Genomic DNA, 7,773 nt, shown 5'->3' with positions numbered 1-7,773 from the left:
GACCTTATCGTTCTTTGTAGCCACCTGAAAGTAGGGTGCAGTGAGATGGGGGTTGGACTCTTCTCCCAAGTAACAAGACAAGAGGAAATGGCCTCAGTTTGTGTCAGGAGAGGTTTAGGTTGGGTACCAGAAAAATTTTCTTCACTGAAAGGACTGTCAAGTACTGGAAAAACCTGCCCAGGGAAGTGGGTGAGTCAACATCCCTGGAGGTACTTAAAAGACATGTAGATGTGGTGCTTAGAGATGTGGTTTAGTGGTAAACCTGGCAGTGCTACATTAATGGTCAGAGTCAATGATCTTAAAGGTCTTTTCCAACCTAACTGATTCTTTGATTCTATGTCTATGATTCTCTCTCTGTTTAATTTTTCATGTAATTGCTCTCACTATGACTCTTGATGAATTTGTCTGCCCATGGTTATTAGTGAAGCAGTAATATTTATGCTATACCATCTACAGTTCTTATATGAGTAAAATGAATCATGTCCCAAGGAAAGGTTGCAATTTCTCCCTCAAAGTGGAAAGGAAAAGAGAAGGGAAAAATAAAATTTCTCAAGGGGACTAAAGTTCATTCCAGTAAAGGGGCTTTGATTATTAGGCCAAGACTTGAATTGAACTGGAACTTTTTCTTTCAAAACTATGTAGCAGACACAGAATTTTTTCCTCCCATCATTCATACTTCCATTTAAATGAGAAGCAATTTAGAGGAAAAGGACGTAAATGGCCAGGACCAAAGATTATGGATTTTTCTCCATCAAATTTGTTTTTGGTGCTTTATCCTTCATAAGATTTAGGACACTTTTTTTTGAAAGACAGCTTTTAAAGTTCTGCTAACTTTAGCTGCTCTGACAGCTGTGTTATTAAACTCTTAGTTCATCATGGTTGAAACTCATCCATAAAGCCTGATGTAGTTAAGGATTTAACTCATAAATTACCCTGTTTGCATTAAAAATTAATTTCAAAAAGAGAATGCAGCTTTTTTAAAACACCTCCACCAATGAATCAACATCATGCTCATCCAGTGATATTTTAAAGGGCTTTGGAAAATGAGGTACATTATGACATTTTGCTTTCTTGTGTAACTTTCAGGCTGAGGGAGACACACTTGATGTGGTGGGATAACATAGAGGGAAACAACAGCATGAAGGTAAGTTAAAAGAAAATTGGGGAAAGCTAAATTGGTAAGATCAATTGGTAAGGTAAAATACTTCAGGATTTTGAAAGTTCTGGCTTCACTTTCTTGCTTTATCTTAATGTGTGAAGTCATCTCACTGATCTATGTGCCACTCGCTCACCAGCAAAGGGAGATTGGTTAATCCTCTTTTATATTCATGCCTTGCCTATCCTAACCTTGCCAAAAGATACAGTTGTATTCATAGATCCCTTGATTCCTACCGAACAATCACCCTCTGCACTGGTCATCTCAGGGTTGCTAGCTAGTAAATTACCCTCTTGCAAAGTCTTTGGCTACATAGAGTCTGTCAGGGTGAAGGTCCAAAGAGATGTAGATCTTCTCCCTGAACATAAATGTTGTCAAATGATTAGTCATGCTAGATTAGAAGCGTTTTATAGAGCACAGTACCTTCCAGTAAATCATCTAACGTGCATCTCCTACTTTCAGTCAGATCTACTTCTGTGTCCACTAGCATACAGAGTACTGAAAGATATGGAGTCAAGTAGCTCTAAGAGGCCATTGCCATCTGAAAACAAAAGATCTATGGAAAATTTGTGCTGTGTGATTTTCAGAAGATTGTGCAGGAGTGAATAATATAATATATTCATGTCTATATTTCTTTACTTGTCTTCTAAGGCTGTACTCAAATTGTAGCTCTGTTGATTTTAAATAGTCATGTTTTAGCATAATACATTAATATCAATTGTCATCAGAATTTTATTTCTTAAAATTATTTGTGTCCTTTTATTATTTCTTATACATAATCTTTTATTCATAGGAATAACTCTGCTTTGTTCAAGGATGTGGCTTTTATGAAAAAACAAACAAACAAACAAGCTCTTAAAAGGTTTGTAATATTTATAGGATTTAAAAAATGGTCTTAATGTCCTCTCATTTGTGATAGTACGACTACAGCCAGAGTCAGTGAGTTTATCACCAGTTTAGTAGAAACATGTTTGAATATCAGGCTTGTATTTTCTCTACTACGGGGAATTTGTACCAACATTTAATTGAATTTACACCCCATTTTATAGGGTTTAGAATTGGAACTGCACAGAGTAAAATAAAACCAGCCCCAAATCATCCAAGACCACCAATAACAGCATTTAAGTAAAAGTAGAAAATTTGAGGAAAAAGAAAATTTCATGAGCATGAAGAAGGATTTTTGGTCAGGTATAGGCTGCAAGAAAAGTAGGTACTGAACTAAAATGGGAGGAGCAGGCAAAGGCCATGGAAAACAGGATGCATGGCAGTTGGTCAGAGACAAGATACTTGGCAGGTCTGTGTGTTGCTGTTCCAGTTATTTTATTCCACATATGAATCCTAGCAGGGTATTTCTGGAGATTTCCTTTTTTACCTCTTTATCTTCCTCCTGATTAGACTTGTTGGGACCACTTGCATCACTGAGAGCAGCCTCCTGTCCTTGCAAATGCCCAAACCCATACAGTGATCATTTAGTATTCAGTGGTCATTATAGAAAATAGTCTACAAGCCCTAACTAACCCACTCTGTAAAGCATTTTATAAAAACTTCTAATAAACAATACAAACAAGGACTAAAAATTGCAACCAAAAGGTATCACAGGAAATGGGAGGGGTGGTGGGTGAGGGGAAAGGAAAAAATCAAGGTTGCTCCTGAGAAGTAGTTAGAAGCAACTGATATTTCTTAATATGCTCCAGAATATCTGGGTTGTGCTTTGGAGCTGAAAACAGTAACTGAGGCCCTGACAGTTCTCCCTATCCTGTGAAAAAGAAAGAGAAATTCCTTGGTACATTTTGATAGCATTTGCATTTAGTTAATATACTCTACCAAAGTCAGCAGAGATTAATGATTTCTGACAAGTTCTCATTTCATTTATTTAAGATTTGGGAATTTTGAAAAAGGTTTAGGGATGGGTTGGGGGTTTTACTGTTGTTCTTCTATATTTTGACTTCATCCTCCATGGTTTAGGTTTTCAGCTTCAGGAATTTGGGAGATGAGAGCCTTCTGGATAAAACATTCATTAAGAAAAATATTGCCTTTTGCTGGCAGGATTGCTTTCAGTAGGAGATGCTAGATTTTATATTCCTCAGATCTTCCAAGCTTCATTAACAGAATGGCATTTTTTTGTTTGCTAATAATGCCAGACTGTGAGTTTATTATGTAATTTTCCCTGGCTAAATGTCCCACTCCAACCCTACCAAGTGAAAATGCAAAATTTATCAGGCTGCTTATTCCTAGTAAAAGAAAACAAGGTCTTTGGGAGGGGAAGGTGGGGGGATAGAAGATTATTTTCTTTTTTTCATAAGAGTTCCCTTATAAAGGTGGAGGTCTTTGTAAGCAGCATACTAATTCCAGCTCTTTGATACCCTCCCCAGTTTAGGTTTTATTGTTTTTTAAAAATAAACATTTTTATGTCATGATTATAATCTAAGTATGCCAGAGGAGAAGAGCTTATGATTTTACTTTTGTTCAAAGCCAAGGTTTACCATGGTTGTATTAAATAACTTTTTAGAAAAAAATAGAAATAATACCAGTACAATTTCTGATCTAATTTTTTAACTAATTTTGTTTGATAGTCTGCAATTTAAGAGAATTCAAATTTAAAAGTTTGAATTTTTTAAAATGTCAAACCCTTTTTTTCTAAAGGACTGAGCTGTCTTTGTGGTTGGTGATTATATAAACCCATAAACACAGTCTCACCCACAAATAAAGGTTTATATTAAGGTATATCCTGTACTCTTCTGTATTCTAGTAGTTTGGCCAGAGACAATGGCACCAGGTAGATTCAGAATAAAGAAGTCCTTCTAATAAAATATGAATTCTTTTTGGAGAAAAATAACCAGCTAATGGAATTTTATCAGGGAAGTTAAATAAGAGTATGACTAAGGAATCTTTGCAGGGTTTTGAAACCTTGCTGTGTTTTAGCACTTTTCTGGGCTGTCTGACCAGAGTGGAATGAGTAGTAATATACAAGATCCTTTTTCTTCAGTCATGCTCCAAGGAGCCAATATTGACAATGTGGAAAATTTTGGACTGTGTTATTTATTTTTTTTTTCATTCCTGAAGTTTGGTTTTCTAGTCAATGTTGTTAATTTGGCAGCTTTGGTAAGTGCTAAATTTGCCATTAAGCGTAAATAGAAAATCAATGACTAACAGCAACAATATGATCTACTGTGACTAATGACTTCAGCTAATCTGTGAATATTGAAGGTCTCAGGGCACTTACTGATGTCAATGGGAATTGGTGGTGATGCTGGTACTGGAGCAAGGATTTCTGTTTCTTGTTCTTCAGGCAAAAGTCACTCAACAGGATGGCAATTAGCAAAATTTTGTGTTCTTATGAAATATCAGTGGTATCTGAAAACTATTTGGAAGCTTTTTGTTGCTAACTGCAGGAGGTGCACTAAGTTGGGCCTTGCTGTAAAGCTGCATCTTATGTGAAACGAAATATGTGCTTTGCGTTCTCAGAAAGAGCTTTTATGACAAATGGTAAAATAACAGCCCTTGTTAATTTGCATTGAGGTATATATGCTGCTGTCTTGGTGGCATCCTTGCAGCAAAATGTGTTGGAAAAATCCCTGCTTTATCTGTACTGAGAGCAAATACAGAAAAGGCTGTAGTCTGCTTCAGATTTTGGGTACCAGTGCTCCAACTTTGGCCTTTCTTTTTTAAAAAAGAATTCAGGAATACAAAACTGCCTTGAAAAATAAGAATAAAAATAAAAATAAATTGCATTCCTGATATTGCTCTTTATCTGTTTCTATATTAACATATTCAAGTATTTTCCTTTATTTCCCAAGTCTTAAAATCAGTGATTCTCATGACAAGCACCTTAGCTGTTTTATGTAAATCAGTATGTGGATTCGGATTTTTTTCTGATCCTGGCTTTCTTTCCCATTCAGGTTTGTGAGTTCATAATTCATAAACCTTGTATGGAGAACCAGCTGTGTCACTGTAACTTTGAGAGACAAACAAAAAAGGGATGTCTTCAGTCCCTGGAAGCCCTTTAGTCACTTCCCTACGATATATGTCTAGCATAAGAAGCATATCTACCCACAAAGCAGTATAGAAGTCCAGTGTATTTTGTGTCCTGGCTTTTGGATGGGTTGGAAGACTCTTTGGATGGGTTGGAAGCTGAATTAAACACTCTGCAAAAGCACCCTGCATTGCAGCGAGTATGTTTGCCAGGCAGGGCTGTGCACACTGTATGAAATTGTCCGGTTCACTCTTTGGCCCAAGGAAAGCTGGCTGGAATGCTCAGCATGAGATGTGCTGCACAGGCACAGTGTCTTAGTGGGACATTGTTTCCTTAAGATCAGCACAACCAGAGTCAGGCCTGCAATGTTTCAGCAATTTTCCTCTCAAGTTGTATTCTCATTTTGACATGAGAGCATTTGGCACGTAATATGCAAATTCTGGGGGAATAGTTGTTTTGATGCCAGTTTGGTTATGAGTTTCTGCTTTTAAGCTTGGCATATGAGGAAAAGGGAAATTGTGTGGGAGTCATGAGTAGTGATGTATTTTTTCAAGCAAGGAGTTTCACTCTGGGGGAGTACTTCTCCAGAGTAGGCTTCATCCCTGGCCAATTCACAGCATCAGGATAATCCTGTGAGTAAATCAATCGTGTTCCCTTTGACTGGGAGGAGGGAATCAGATGAGATGGAATCATGGGGGTTTTCACTAAAACCTTAGGATGCAGTACAAGGAGAGTTTTGGCTTTTAAGTGTAATGCCTTTTGCCTTCAGGTTGTCACTCCTTTTTTGTTGCAGGAGATGAAGAAACTTGGGATGTCACCAAATGTCACAGATACTGTGAATGTAACTTTTTTTTTAACTGACCTTAGAGGATCACCTTGGAACTTTCAGCTTTCTCTTTTTTTCCCTAAATTACATTTTCTGTTTTGTGGTTACCCAACAAGAAGGTTGAATTGTGACCTGAGTGCTCCTCAAAGAAATAATTTTTAAATAAAGAAAATTGAAGTCACAAGTATTAGATATCTTTCATAAAATCCTGAGACTGAGACTATCTTAATGTCATTTTAACTTCACTACTTCAGTTTGTTTCTATAAATCATGTCGAATAGACACTCAAATTTATTGCTCATATATATATTGCTTATATACTCATATTTTCTTTACTATGTTTCTTTGATCGCTTCAGCCTTTCATTTGGACTCATTTTTTTCATGTAATTTCTTCACTAAAACATTTGCCTTGTTCCAGTTCCCCAAAGGAGAAATAATGCAAATTTTTATATTTTCTATAGATGTCTAAATACTACACTCCTAGGTATACATAGGTATATGATACTACACATAGGTATTCTATACATATGTATATGTATACCCATGCATGCCCATGCAAGCCCATAGGTTATAGTTTATGTTATGGTATGGTGGTTATGGTGAAGGATCTTCATAAATTGGTAACTTATGATGTTTGAATAACTTCTTGCTTCCACAGATACCAAGTTCCTTACAGTATACTTGGGCAGAAGACATATTTCTATAGCTATCCCCATCCTTTCCTTTTTTTTATTTTAAGGATGTTCTTTCATTTTTGCAGAGAACTACTAAAAGTTTCATTTACTGTGCCTCACTGAAAAAGTCATTTTGTATGGTCCTTTCCAATATGCTACAGAATCATTTTCCGATGGCAGAATACTTACAGAGTTTCCTGGTGGCCTTTTTTAAACTCATTTTCTTTCCCTGTTTCTATATGAGGCCCCTGTTTATCTTCCAAATTTGTCTGTGTCAGCAATTGACTCAGATGCTATGTGCTAGATGGTGTAACAGCTCTTTGACCTGAACTAACCCTTTTCCAGCTATTCTTCACTAGCATCTTTGCTGCTCTGGCTTCTCATCCAAGGAGTGATTATTCTTTACATTCCACACAGTGAAATATGATGCAGTGCCAATGTGCTGTATTTTAAATGATTTACAGAGGAGTGTGGAAATGAAACAGACAATTGTGTGAGACCTCAACTCTGAACTCAGTTTCTTGTCTAACTGCAGACTGACCAACCTTCCTTTCTTGTTCAAAAAGTAAGCCAATGAAGGCCTCTTGCTGCTTACTGTAAACAATATATATGCTGTTTTCCATATATTTGCATTCTGAATCTAAAGCTCAAGGAAATGGAATGGGGGGAAAAGTAATGTTTTCAGGCACAAGATAACATGTCAAAAAGCTGAAAAGGGATGTCAGCTGGCTGGGGAACAGAGACGGCACAGCTGGAGTTATTTTCTACATTAACTACTGTTAGGCATTGCAAAGACATTTTTTTCTGAAAGTGGTATTAAGTATTTTGCTTTTTCAGCACAGAGATTTTTTTTTTCCCATAACAAAGAGACTGCGGAGTATTGCTGTGTGTTACTTGGGGCTAAAACATTTGCATTAAGTCAATGAATGTTTTGTCAAGGGCTTTGTGAGAGCTAAACAAATTGCTGATTCCATAGCTTAATGACTACAGCCCATTTCCACATCCCTCCCACTCTATTCCATACCTACTTTAAAGTTTGCCTGGTTGCAAATCAGAAAATGAATCTCCTTTTGTTTCTCCTTCCCTTGTCTCACTGTGGTATGTGCTGTCAAAACAGGTGCTATAAAAATGTACAAAGGATA

General features: G+C 36.7%; 1 long non-coding RNA gene across 1 annotated transcript in view; it reads left to right on the top strand.

Annotated features, from left to right (window-relative positions):
- The window catches only part of LOC108445461, a 64,619-nt gene that overhangs the window by 33,365 nt on the left and 23,481 nt on the right, over positions 1–7,773 (top strand). Inside the window, exons 2-3 of the long non-coding RNA XR_001860330.1 lie at positions 1,087–1,144; positions 1,950–2,018. This is a non-coding gene — a long non-coding RNA (uncharacterized LOC108445461). The remainder of the gene's footprint in view (positions 1–1,086; positions 1,145–1,949; positions 2,019–7,773) is intronic.

The sequence above is a fragment of the Corvus brachyrhynchos genome, unplaced genomic scaffold, assembly GCF_000691975.1.
Source record: "Corvus brachyrhynchos isolate BGI_N302 unplaced genomic scaffold, ASM69197v1 scaffold142, whole genome shotgun sequence".
In the NCBI taxonomy this organism is placed as follows: Eukaryota; Metazoa; Chordata; class Aves; order Passeriformes; family Corvidae; genus Corvus; species Corvus brachyrhynchos.
The sequence above is the reverse complement of the archived record's forward strand: the minus strand, read 5'-3'. Positions and strand labels throughout refer to the sequence as shown.